Source organism: Coturnix japonica, chromosome 8 (genome assembly GCF_001577835.2).
Source record: "Coturnix japonica isolate 7356 chromosome 8, Coturnix japonica 2.1, whole genome shotgun sequence".
Taxonomy (NCBI): Eukaryota; Metazoa; Chordata; class Aves; order Galliformes; family Phasianidae; genus Coturnix; species Coturnix japonica.
The window spans coordinates 786,089-800,067 of NC_029523.1; the positions used below are offsets into that span (position 1 = coordinate 786,089).

At 38.7% G+C, this 13,979-nt stretch overlaps 1 protein-coding gene and 1 long non-coding RNA gene across 13 annotated transcripts in view; one reads left to right on the plus strand and one right to left on the minus strand.

The window, feature by feature from the left end:
• LOC116653756 overlaps window positions 1–1,042 on the minus strand; it is a 29,350-nt gene extending 28,308 nt beyond the window's left edge. The window contains exon 1 of the long non-coding RNA XR_004308158.1: window positions 902–1,042. This is a non-coding gene — a long non-coding RNA (uncharacterized LOC116653756). The remainder of the gene's footprint in view (window positions 1–901) is intronic.
• The window catches only part of NTNG1 (netrin G1), a 149,239-nt gene that overhangs the window by 30,222 nt on the left and 105,038 nt on the right, over window positions 1–13,979 (plus strand). The window lies entirely within an intron of this gene.

Sequence of the window (13,979 nt, forward strand, 5' to 3'; positions counted from 1 at the left end):
GAAGCTCCTTAAAGCTAATGGAAACATACTCAAAAGTTGCTGAAATCAGAAATTAGAGTGGTACTCAGGTTTTCTGTCAAGTACAGTAATTTCAAATTTATCTAGGAAAAAGCTTTTCTAAGAAAAGTTGAATAGTAGATGTTTTCTGTGGATTACTAGAAGAGGAAAAATGCTTGTAACATCTTAGTAAACAGCTGGTATGAAATCAAGGCACTTTGGAGCATCAGATGTGTAGTCTTTTGCTACCCCTTTACAGTGCAGGGTGACTTGTAATTAAGTAATAACAGATTCTGTAAGAATAATTTACTAACACAAGGTTTAAATACTTTTAAAACGTGTATTGTTAGACACTATTTGTCTTACATGGTATTTGGCATCTTTTAAACTAAGTGATGGGGGGGAGGGGAGGTGGGGGAAGATTACAAATACCTAAATAAAGTTACCTCACCAATCAAGCTTGCTCCTTCACTTTGTGTCTGACAATACACTGTATCCCTTCTAAGGAACTAAAAGGACTCAAGGCAGCCTGGCAGAACTTCAGCTTTGAGATCTTTGCTATCAGCTGTATTGCATAGCTAAGGCATTTCCACCCAAAGCTCTCAAAACTGACCCATAGCATTGGTACTAGTTCAAGCAACATCACAGCACTAAACAAGTAACATCTCTGCTACCAACTTTCTCCTTTAGCCTCCCATATCACCACCTGCTGAGAGCACTCCCAGAGGAAGCACATGCTCTAGCACACACAACAGAAGCTAGTACGTACTGCTTTTCATAGATAATCACAAGGTTAGAAATAAACATATTGGCTAAAATAGCAACAATAGAATTCTAAGAAAACAGAGAGCAGCAGAAAATGACAATTAAACTAATATTTCTATTCAAGTCATTTATAACTTACCATAGTTCAGAAGTGACCAGCCTTCAAACCCTTCAACAACCAAACAGAGTAACCTTAGCATGCTCATTTAAGCTCTTAATTAATCAACATCGCTGACCTTAACTGGATACAGTTGTGATGAATCTCAAATAGGACAGTCATCCCCACCCAATTGCTTCATTCCAGAAACATAGATCATGGGAAAATCTTGCATCCTGGTTCTTAGATAAAAAAATTAAAAAGAAAATAAAAATAACCTTAGAAATATGAGTTGGAAAAAAAGAAATACATGATATGATACTCACTATTAAGTTACTCAGAAATTGAATATTCCATCAGTATTGTGCTTTTATCTTAGGAGAAATATATTTGTACGTGGTATTAGAAGTAACAGTCTGGTGTTCAGATTACATGTGATTTAAACAGTACTTCATTTTAGAAGGATAATACTTAAAAACATGATACTAGAAGCAGTGGTAGCACCTGAGAAAGGTGTAGGTGGAATGAAGTAAATCAAGCAGAGCAAATCCATTATCATCCTTAGATATCTGGAGTGGGATTTCTGTTGCTTTCTTAGTGAAAGATACTTTAATTTTGGAAAGAAAAAAAAAAAAGTCTTAATATCAAAAGAATGCAAACCCACACCTAAATAGGGATACAATGAAGCTTAACATTCAGACAAGTTAACTAAATCATGCTCTTTGCACCTGTCCTCAGCCCACTCTCCCTCAAACCTGCATTCATTTGTTTTGCTAGGTATAGAATCTCTGAATTTCTGCATAGCATGTGGGCAGCTACGTATGTAATTGCTAGTGTGACAGAAACAAGTTAGTTCTGATTAACTAAATTTTTCCACTATAATTTGCTAACTGAGAACAAAAGAAAATAGAAAATAATTGCAACCTGCCTATGAATAAATCTGACAAAGCTGAGCTATACCAGCACCAACCAGAAGACATCCAGTAGCATGCATTTCTGTAGGTGTTCTATCTGCTGTTTTCTTGCAACCACAGTTCTTTTTCACTGCTGATAAAGGTGAGATAAACTCTCTTACTCCAGGAAGGGCTAAGACTTTTACAGACATTTCAATAAAATGAAAGCTGATCTGATGAAGTAACTGGAGAAGAGGTGGTAATTTGCTCCTTATTTATTGCAGTAGCCATAGCTTCTGCAGGTTTTATAGTTCTCCAGAATTTGATATTTGAAATGTCTTTCAAAACATCGGTATCTTCACCATGTGACTCAAAGCACTGCTTGAGTTGCTGCTGCTCCCCATCCTCTATGCTTGTTGCCTTTTTCCAGCAGCAGAGTCTGCAGAATGGGCTTCACCCAGCCAGCCCAGTCTCCAGGTTTAGCTGATCCCGCAGCTATAGTCAGCTAAGCTGATGAATTTTGCACTCAGATGAGCAGCCAGTCCAGCCTGCCAACTCTGCTCTGGGTCACTGACCTCCCAGGGGAGGCACTGACTTGTTCCTTCCAGCAGTCCCTGGAGAGCAGATGTCAAAGTCCTTCATGAGCTCAAAGTGTCATCATGTCTGGCACCAGCAGCATTTCCTGTCTGTTGGTTTTGGATGGGTGCATTTATCTGTGCACAGCTCCTTCTCTTTTTCTTTGCTTTTTGTTTGGGTATTTATAGGAAGAAGGATCACGTTCTTTCAGCATCAGTTCTACTCAGTATCAAATATTAGTTTTGAATAGATTAACTATGGATTATTAAACCTGTGTTTTCTTATGTCAAGCTGTGATGTGGGCTTTGTGGGAACATGCCAACTGGCCCTTTCAGCTATGCCCACTTGAAGTTCTGAGATCTCTTTTTTTCTCCTTTCCTCTGGTTTCTTTAGCAGCTGTGTTGATTTAAACCCATGCAGTCTTAAATTGCTACAAACCATAGCCCTGTTTGTCCCCACCCGTAGCAGAATATAGTGACTCTCTACTTGTAGAAACAATTCCACATTATTCTTCTGGACATCTTGCTAACCACTGTCAAAAGTGTTTTGCGGCCCAGCCTCCTGCCAAGTCCCTGTCACATTCAGCTGATGACTTACTGGTTTGTTCTTCAGGAAGACCAAAGGCTAGCAAGGAATCCTTGTTTTGCAGCAGCACTGTAAGCTTCCTAAAGCAGCCTGGGAAGCTCATTTTGTGCACCTGCAACCTACCCCCCTCCTTTGGACATTTCACATCAGCAGTAATTCTCTTGCATCCAAACTTCTGAACTCAGAGCAGCTAGTCCCCAAAGACGCTATGACAGTGCCCCATGGGCATCATCTGCTGTGTTAGATAGGGTCTGAGAAACATGGTTTCTGCTGGAGACACAAAGAGATCTTTCTTGAGGTGCAGGAGCCTCAGCACCTGGATGACTTCCCACTGTATATCCATCATCACATCTTTGCATTTTGAATAAAGCACAAACCTGTATGTTTAAGGATTTTATAATTTATCATTCAAGACACAATTATTGTGTTTCTTTTCTGCCTGGTTGATCTTGTTTTGCTTTTCCTCATAAAATGCAGCTTTTTAATGGAAGTACCAGCATCTTGTGCTCTCAGGGAGGCCTTCTTTCAGCTCCATGATGAGACTGATCCATTGTTGTGGCATAGCCTTCCTATGCTGACCTCAGCATGCTGTTAATTACTTGAAACAGGCAATAGAAGGAAATGTATTCTTCCTCCCTTTTACTATTTTGACCTAAAACTGATTTTTGCACTAAAGAATCCTTGACTTTTTTTTTTTTTTTTAACAATACAGTTTAACTGATACAGCTGTTTTAGGATCTTTAGACATTACAATTTAGTTCTTTTAATAGAAGCTTCTGTTTGTTGTTTAACAGTCTAGAAATCTCACCTAAAGGGTATATATTCAACTTTATTAGAGCCATCCGTATTTGGGCAGCTCAGGATTACCTGCGTGATTGACAGTTCAAAAATACAATCATCTTTTGTGTGTAGCACATCTAATGCTGGAGAATGTTTGAATCAATAATAGTGCTACCAGAACTCGAAATCAAATGCAAAATAATTCCCTGATCTTCCCATGTATAATGACATTTGCTCTTTTGATGAATTGCTAATGTATTTTTGGACGATTCTGCTGGCAGGCCAGCCAAGTTGATGGTATAAATGGCAGAGCTGGGAGAGAAGTACTGTATTTACCACTGCTTGCTGCTGATGAACAATGCACCATTCAGCACGTTATCTCTCAGCTACAAAGCCTTCCATTTCTAAACAAGCAACATCTAAATAAACTTTAAAACTACTCTTTTGAAAAAATTACTGTTTTCTTCAATGAAATGTTAGCTTGTTTTGTTCATTTTGAAGTGATGGTATCAAGTTGAAAGATAATTACAGTTTTTAAAAGGCAAAAATGATTTCAGCCATGGTAGCTTCCTAATTCTCTCAGCAACTTCCACGATTCCAATTATAATGCATATTTTCCGCACTAATTTCTTCAGTGTTCCAATCTGACATACCCTGAAAGACAAGCAGGCTGAGCAACTGGCCTTCAGACCTGCTCTGGCAGCAGTGAAATGAACTGCATCCAAAGTACTGTCCTATGGGCAGATTACAAATGGGTGAGAAAACGGGAAAAATCCTCTCATCTTTCCATTGAATGCAGGCAGTAATTTTGTTTTGTTTCTTTATCTTTAGCAGCAATTGGCTTAAACTCGCTGAAGTAATCAAGCACAGATAAAAATGTGAGGTGTTTTGCTTTACTTATTTGTTTAATGTCACCATAGGGACCAAAAAATGTGTACCGCATGCATGTTTTATTGCTGTGAATTACAAATTTGGTCAGCATTTGAAAACGAGCAGTAGGTTTGAGATTTTTCTAAGCATGCTGCTGTGCTAAGGATTTCTTTTCATAGTGAATTCAAAAAGATTTTAAAAGCGTGAAGTATTTCTGATTCCCAAAGGACTCTGGCTTTGCTGGAAGGTGACAGCTCTTACACTGTACAGAAAGCCTTACATTAACGTAGGCTCTAGTAATATTTCGCAGATACATTCTTTGATTATGAGATAGTAAAGCAACATTAATTCTTTACTTAATTTACTATGCTTGGCACCTTAAGTAAATAATCATATCCTCAACATTACATTTAATACATTCAGATATGTACTTATACTTAATAGCCGTGGTGTAGAAAGATCTGAAATCTTACTGGCATTTTTTTTCCAAAGTAGTTTCTACCTGCAGAAATGATATATATGTAAAAGTATATCCCTAAAGAGTACCCTAAAGTATATCAAATACTTTTCCCTATATTTCTGTATTGTTTCTTCTTCTTGAGCACTACAGCTAGACATCATCACATATCTACCAAATACTACAATAGTGTCACTCCACAATTCCTCAGAGACATCAAGAGACAAAATTAAATACGCATTTCAAAAACAGAAATGCGCTTTCTGGCTGTACATGTTTTCATGTGAATATGAATTTTCAAACTAATGGGCTTTGTTCATTATAAGTGATTGAATGACTGTGACACAATTAACAGAAACCTCACAAGGTAGAACATAAGCCTTACAGTGAGAAGTTAACAATTCACAGGACAATAGATCAGGTAATACCTTGCTTTTCATTAGCTTAAGATTTCCTGAGTCGTTTGATTTCAATCACAGCTGAATTGCAACTTCACTGGGTAGCTAGAAATTTCTATTTTTTCCTTCTTAGACCTTGCTAGATTGCAAACTGCTTTCAGAAAACCACAAAGTATTTCCCTGTCTCCCAGTTATGAGTGCATCTTGTAGATTTCTCATCGTAGCTATATGGCTGTCTCTGCAGTGCTAAATGGACCTATACAGTATCTGCCATAATAACGCTTCAATCTTAAATTAGACTTCCAAGCAGAAAACCAGAAATTGTGGATAATAGTAACAGCGATTATCTGTATGGAAATTGCATCCATTTGAGAAAAAAGCTGTGATCTGGGCTACACAGAAATGAAAGGCAAAATTCCCAAGGGGAATTGGATTCTCTTTTCATGAAGGATAGAATATTAAGTAGAACACCCTCGACTGCATTCATCTGTAGATTAGGAGAATAAGTCACACCAGGTGTAGGACAAAGAGCTGCAACTGGGTTTTTTGATAGATGATACACCTGCATCTTGACAGAACTTATTTCCCAAATGAACTCAGCACCAAAAGGCTGACAGGAGTAGACATCTTAAGCTGGTGAAAAGCAGGCTCTGATGCTTTTTTGGAGCTCAGGTGGGAAAGGCTAAGTGATGATTTTGGAGCTGATGCTTACCGGAGATGCATGATTGCTATATTCCTATTGACAAATGGTTAAATTGGACAAATATTTTTAGGGTGGTTGATTCTCTGTACCTATAATAATCACATATTTTGCAAACTTAACTCTTAAGGTTTTACTCAATCATATGACTAAAACCTGTCTAATATCTGCACATTAAAGCACACTGCATTAATAAAGCTCTGGTTACCTTTGGTGTTACTGCTCACTCCCACGACGTTACATAAACCATGCTGTAAAATCTTTAAAGCATGTTATGTACAGTTTATAAAGTATCTCAGAGTTACAAAGTCAGGGAGGAACAACATGCACACATTTTCTTTATGCCCACAAGCATCTCTAACTGGACCAAGAAGGAAAGTAGAAGCACTGCAGGGCCTTCAAACCTGCAGTACAGCCTGTCTCCATGCAGCCAGCTGCAGCCATCTTGTTCGCACCACTTACAGCTCCTTTGCTCTTCCAGGAAGCCCCATGTTGTATCACAGGCACTGATGTTTACACCTGGTCACTGCTACACAGATGCAGTCTGAACAAAATGTGCAGAAAAGCACATTCCTATTGTTGATTTCTAGAGCAGTGGAGGTTAGGTGACGTTTTTTGCTGTCCCGCTGGCCTCCCAGTGAAGACTACAGGATGCAGTACTGTCCCATTCTTACCTCGGAACAATGGCCAATTTGTTCCCTAATGCTGCTAAGAGAATTATTCACTTAAAAATTCTGTTTCAGTTTCACCCATTTATTCATTGTTTCAAAGGACCCATTATCTCTCCAATTTTCTATACTATTCCCCAAAAGGTCACGTTACTGTTTCTGGAACTTTTTTGAGGAAAAATAAAACTGTGGTTCTTTTTTCAGATCTGAAAAAATATTTTCACAGCTGTTGCTGAAAAGGTTAAGAGTATGCCAGCAGCTCAGCTGATGAGCACAGGCTACTTCTGTTCGAGGAGAGCTAGTATGCAGCCCGGAATGTTTTTCAAGTTCTCATTGTGGAGTCTGGCAGAACCAGTATTTATCTTTGAGAAAAGCAGCTTGGTGTCAAAGAAGTTTTGCTGATAAGATACTGTCTGTTTTGCTGCTGGTGCTGATAGAGCCTTAGGTGGGTTGTAAATAATAGATATACTTGTACTGCATGTGTTAACTGCTATTACGCACACAAGGAATGCAGTCTCCCTGGTTTTTGGCTTTCTGTAATGAAGTGTTTATCAAAACAACATCCTTAACAGAAAACCTTTACCTATATTCATTTCATGTGTCAAAATATTAGGTCAACTACTCATTCAAAAAGATATCTACATACTGAAGATTTTGATTATTGACAAGTCTGTAAATTGCACCTGCATTCACACAGTGAGAACATTAAGTCTCCCTTAGATATATAACTTTATCTAGATCAGATGAAACAAGGCAATTTGCAAGGAAGCATTTTCTTAACGTGAGGAAATGTGTTTCTCAAAATTATGGAGGAAATATCTTTACATAAAAATTATAGAAAAGATTTAAAAAAAATAAATATGGTTGAACCTACCCTATCTTTAGGAGTAATTGGTTTATTTCATTATAATCCAATGTGCTTTCTACTGATGCATATTTCTTTTGGGGGTGATTGCATTAGAACTCAGGTTTCGGTACTTTTCAGATAAATACCAGACCTTTTGTTTGCTATATCAATCAAAAATCAAAACATTTATGTCTGTGCATAGAAGAAAAACAGTACTGAGCACAAAAGAACAGGGTGAAATTCTGAAATTCAAAACTGGCCTTCACTGCAGTCAATCTCTTTCTAACCATTTAGATATTCCAACAGAAACGATTTTGCACATGCTCTGCAGGCTGCAGACTTAGGTCTACAGGGATGGCTCTGCAGGGGGGAATGCCTTTGATGCAGAAGCCCTCTGTCTCTGGGATGCCAGCGCACACTGCTAGACAATGTGGTCATGCTGCCAGTGGATGTGGGGCTAAAGAAATGTGGGCTGTGCCCCTGCCAGCCCTCATGCATGTAGTGGGAACAAGCTGTAACACTGCTCGTCTTACCCTGCCAGCAGAACAAGGGGACATCTGCACTAATCTGGGGCAGCCCCCATAACCCCAGAGAATCCACCAGTGAACGCTCCACAGATTGTTAACATGGCTCTGAGCAGTCACTTCAACTGCACAAGCAACATTTCCTTTCCACTGCATGCTACATCTGTGAACATCTCTTCCCTAAACATCAGTGTCATTCTTCATGGCAGGTTCTGCACTACATTTAGAGATAAAAAACCAAACTCTGGTGTAAAATGGGCTCTCTCTGGAGAAGGAGATGAAGAAGCTGCCAACTGCTCAGTGCCAACTGCTGTGGGCATCAAGCAGCTTTCTGTGTCTTCCTCAGGAATACAGGCATGCACTTGAAGTACCCATGCATTCTCACTGGAGTATGTATCAGTCGCATATTAGGTATTCATCTTTCATTCCTGTGCATTACTAATTGATAGCTGAGGTCTTTATGATGCATCATATTTCATTTCACATCATACTTGTAACTAGATTCAACATACAAAGAAACATTCCTTAGAGATAAAGATCTGAATGAAGAGACTACAGATCAGTTTTACACGATGCTGCCTTTTCTCTGCCATAATTGCTATTCTCTAGCTGCTCAGGCCCACATTTTGCTGCTTTGCACGAGTTGAATCAAGATTAGGAAGATTAGATTTAGCAGAAAGAGTATAGGTTTGTTGTCAGTTTTTCCATCAATCTCAGTATTTTCCAGAAAGTGCTAATGGTCCTAGTGTTCCAAGGCCACCACTCTAAGGGATATCTTTGCATTTGGACAGAATTTCAGCTTCACAAGTGCAGAAATGGGAGGAAATGGGAGAGAAAAGAGCAGGAGTGACTGAGAAGAGGGTGACCTTTGTGCTTCTTGTCCTTCCTCTGCACCACATACTCTGCCCATTGTACAGGAGCTCCCATTTGATATCAAGTCTAGAGAAAGCAATCCATTATTCACATTGAAGACTACTGGTCTCATTAGTGGGATTTTCTACTAATTTCCCTTAATTAATGAACCATTCCTAATTAGGGAAGCTGAAAAAGAGAAAAAATCTAGACTATTTGAATATCTTTCAGCAAAGCTGAGCTGCAGAGCAGACTGCGTGCCCAAAGGAATCTTGAAAGCTTCCAGTTACACTGCCTTCTTTCTTACCTTTCTCTCCAAATCTTCTGCAGAAAACTCACGTGAAACACTGATCCACCTGAACTTAAAGTTGACACATGCATGAACCTCTTACCTAAAGTTTTGGGTCAGCTTCTTGGCTGCTGCATATACTTGAATATTTTTAATCTCTTATTTTTCTAGCTTTTTTGCTTATTGCTAGATTTCAGCAGGTTTTGAAATAGAGAGCAAAGGTGTGAAAAAAAATATATTTTTTTTTCTTTTCTCAATCAAGGGAAAGCTGAGAGGGAAAGGAAGTGAGAAGCAAAAAAAAAAAAAAAAAAAAAGAGAGAGAAATTTGAGCAAAAGAGCAAGCATTATTATTTTTAGAATAGGCAGCTGCTTCTGACAGTTCACCTAGGGTAGTTTTCTGTTTCTCTGCTGGACTTGAATTCATTCCTCTCAAGACTTTTCTATTGATCCTCTTACTTTCCAGAGTTCCTGACCTTCCTCCCCGCCTGTCCCTGCCCAGATGGCAGGTTTTCATACAGCTTTGCCAACTTGCCTGCACTTGCAGTTTACATTTCATCAGGGATACCTCAAAGATACTTAATCTGCTCATTTAAACCCTAGCAACTGAACTGGTTAGTGATATCCTATAAGGAATATACTTTTTTTAATAGAACTTATCTATTGAAATAAAAGTCAGGTTGATTTTGCCACAGCAGCAAACATCTTCCAAAAGTTGCATCATATCTTCTGTATATCCCGCTGCAAGTTTTAAGAAGGATTTCCAAAAAAAGTCTGGAAAGTGTGTTGTGTCCATGTTTCTGACAGTTCAAATGCTAGATACAGAAAATTGCTTTCAAGTAAAAAAATATCAACTTTTAAGTTTCACATTTTGCTCAGAGATCAAACTTTGAAATTTCAGACTTCTTCACCAGCATCCATTTCTGTCCTATTCAAAGCAGGACTGGAAACTGCCTGACCCTCCTTTCACAGTCTGTTCCTGCTTGCTGTCTTCAAGGGACACTCCGGCACATCCTGTGCCTCTCCGTCCTTATCACCATCTGAGAGCCCATCTGCTGCCTTCTGCCTCTGAGTGAGGAGCAGAGGATCCCGAGGGCTGTCTGAGGACAGAATGGCTGTGGGGACTCCGTGGTGGCAAGACCTGGATGGGAACCTGCCCTCATGAGGCCGTAGGTACAAAGAGCCCTTGCTGGTGCTGACAGATATAGGCAGCAATGCAATGAAAAAGACTAGCTGCTGTGCAGAGAGGGGAGGAGGCTTGCTTTCTAGAAATTGCATTTTCTGAGGAATGGAGGACAAAAAAAAAATTGAATTGGAGAGCTAGAGATTCCTTCTGTGGCAAGGGGAGAGAAAATTTAGGCCACTGTGGCAATGCTAACAGGTGCAATTTTAACAGCTGAGAAATTAGGAAAAGATTGTGTTGCTTTTGTGCTGTATGAAGAAGAAAACCAAGTGCTTTGAAGCCTAGGAGAAGTGAAAAAAAGTGGTGTCTGAGGAGACCCCATAGAGAAAAGCAGAAAACAATTACTGAAGAGGAAAAAATCTTCAATAAAATGTGCTTGGGTGTTTCCTGAACCATATGAGCACATCCCTGTCCTTGTATTCCTCTGCTGCCTGCTCTACATCTACTCATTCTCTATTTTTTTCCCCTTCTTTTTCCATTGCTCCTCATCCTCTTTGTCAGTAAGGGAGGTTATTTGTCATGATTGATTTTTTCTCTTGACATGTAACTATTCAATGGTTACCTGTCAGGCTTCTCTATCCCATGGCCAGGCCTACCTTGTCATGTACCTGCTATAATGTGCATAATGTGTAGTTAAATTTAAGTGATGGATATAATGACTCACAAGAAACCAATTTCAGTGTAATTCGAGAAGAATGTCAGGATGAGTGGTTCCTGGCAGCCCCTGGGGAGTGCCTCTCCAATCTCAACTAGTTTGAACCACCACTAGGGAGCAAGATGGGGAACTCCTATTATTTTTCCTCCATTCTGAAATGACAACCAAGTTAAATAAGTAAGCAGTATGCAGTAAATCCCATCCTTATATATATCTAATACAGAAGAATCAGTAAGAATTGTCTGTATTGTCCAAGAAGGAGCTTATTTTTCTTTTTTTTTTTCTTTCTTTTTTTTTTTTTTTCTTTTTTAAAGGGATTAATTTTGTAGTTAGGATTTGTAAAAAGACAAGCTATGCAAAAGAAGGGTGCCTGTAGGGTACATGCGTTATTCTAATCCATAGGGAAAACACTTCTGTTCTTATTCAATATCTCCTCTGCAGTGGCACCATGAGCACTGCTGTACAGCATAGCCTCCAGCCTGCTGCTGGGGAGTGAAGCCTGCCTGCTCCCCCCAGCATGAACAGGGAGTCGGTGAGACTTCCCAAAGTCACACAGTCACTCACTTGATAGCACTTTAAGTATTACTAATTCAGAAAGAGAAATGTACCTTCATTTCTAAAAAAAATAAAAAAATAAAAAAAGCCTGTCTTCAGATGGAATAAATCAGTGAAATGTCATTAGGCTGATTTATGCTGGCTTTCAACCTATGGCTTTCACAAGGACCCATCTCCTAATTCATAAAGGAGAGCTGAGCATACATTGCTTGTGCTGAATCTGTGTCCAAGCACATAACTTTCTCTGCCACTTAATGTTCACAGACCGCAATTGCTAGTCTGAGGTTTTGTGGTTGAAAGACTGGGTTTGCTGGGTGTTTTCTGTTTGCCTTGGTGGTTGTTTTGTTTTGTTTTTTTTCAGTTTCCTAGTGTATATATCCTTTCTCTGCTACCTTGACATTGACAGTGTTTTGCTTTAGTCTGAGCACATAGGAACAAACAACCTGATCTGCATAAAACGTGTCACCTTTCACTCCTGAAATTAGTATTCTTCAAAACAAACCACTGTGTTTGTATTCCTTATAACATCCTAACTATGACAGCCAAAAAAAATGAGTACAGTAGACTCACCATTTAAAGCTGATTATATTAATTGTTATTCAAGTCATAGCTGAGATTAATTATTGTGTTTGTGTAGGATGCTCGTTAAGAGGTTTCCTGATTGCTGTTCAGAAGATTGATTACTTGTTACATTTACCATGTGGTTTCTGTGAGAGCGTCTTTTAGGGTTCAGCATTTACAAACACACAAAGGCTAGACAGGGCCATTGAGAAATGAAGATGCATACACCTGCCATACCGAGAAGCCACGACAAATGTCTGCATTAATATCAAGCTAGGAAACTGAAGACACATAAAGCAGGTATGTGATTTAAAGTGCCTGAATCTAGTGATTACAACACAGCCTTAGGCAATGACATACCTTTAGTAATTACTGTAATGACAAAATAAAGAGCGTACAGAAAAAAATGTCCATTGGTAGGTTTGTGTGGACAAGGCCAATAATTTACAAAAGAACTTACCTGGTTCATTGCTGCTCTCTTCACATAGTGTGCAAAGATCCAGGTTTCCTTACCTTGAATCCCATGGTTTGACAACAGTGCAACATAGGCTTTTTGCTGGCAAACAATGAGGTGCATGGTTTCTCCTAGACACTTGCTGCTCTGGGGCAAAGGTGGGGATGTTTGGCTTCCTGTGGAGAAAAGAAAAAGCACAAAGTTACATTTCGTAAGCTGAAGATTTGATAGGCACTTATACATGCATTAGCTTTAAATGAATTCAAGAATAAATTCAAGTAAAACTCAGATTAGAGGACCTGCTAGAATCTGGTAGAGACTAAAGACAAATGTAAACTGTTAGCTTTTGGGTTTTTTGTTTTACTTTTGGGTTTTTTTAAATGTGCTGCAGGACTCCCAAAAAATGTTAATTAACCAGGTCGTTTCTCAGTCTGTTCCTCCTTTGTATCCAAATAACAAACCATCACAAACTTCTGTTTACAATAAAAATAAGACATACTGAAGAGAAGGTGAAAAAAGGAGAAAGCATAAATAGAAGTATAGGATTCATAGCTGTTCTAAGTAACTGTTTTAAAGATTTTCTTCTGATATAGTGCTAAAATAATAAGACTTCATGTAACTTTGAAACAGCAATGATGTATTCGTAGCTTTTCACATGGCGTTCATCTTCTTTCTTTTGTTACCCAGTTTTCTATCTTCACTTCTGGAGGAGTTAAGAAAGCACAGACAGGGGAAATGTTTAAATTAAAATTTGGAAAAGTAGAGGCTGACACAGTGTTTTCGCAAACATTCAAGATGCTACCATCTCTAACAGGAGTTTGGTTCCTATGAAACTTGGTGGAGGCAGTAGAAGTTCCCATCAGAAAGTGTTGAAACATCCTGAGTACATGAGGTCTCTCATTTCTAGCCATTAGGTTGAGCTACCCTGTCAAATGTTATTGCTTAATTTAAAACTAAAGAGCATCGGGTACTGGATGGTGTGATGACACTTATAATGCAAAAGCTCAAAAAAATAGTTCATCTGTTTTGATCCCCCACTACATCTTTAGAAGCAGCAAACAAAATCTTGTGCAGCAGCGTGACTTAATGCAATGATTAGTACGTGTCCACAGACACTGGTCCACTCAATAAGTGAACTGATACTAAACTTCTCATTTGAAAAAAAAAAATATATATATATATATATTTATATATATATATGTATGTATATATATATATATAAATACACTTTTCTGAGATACCATCTAGACTTATTTGCCAAATTCCATTTAAACTT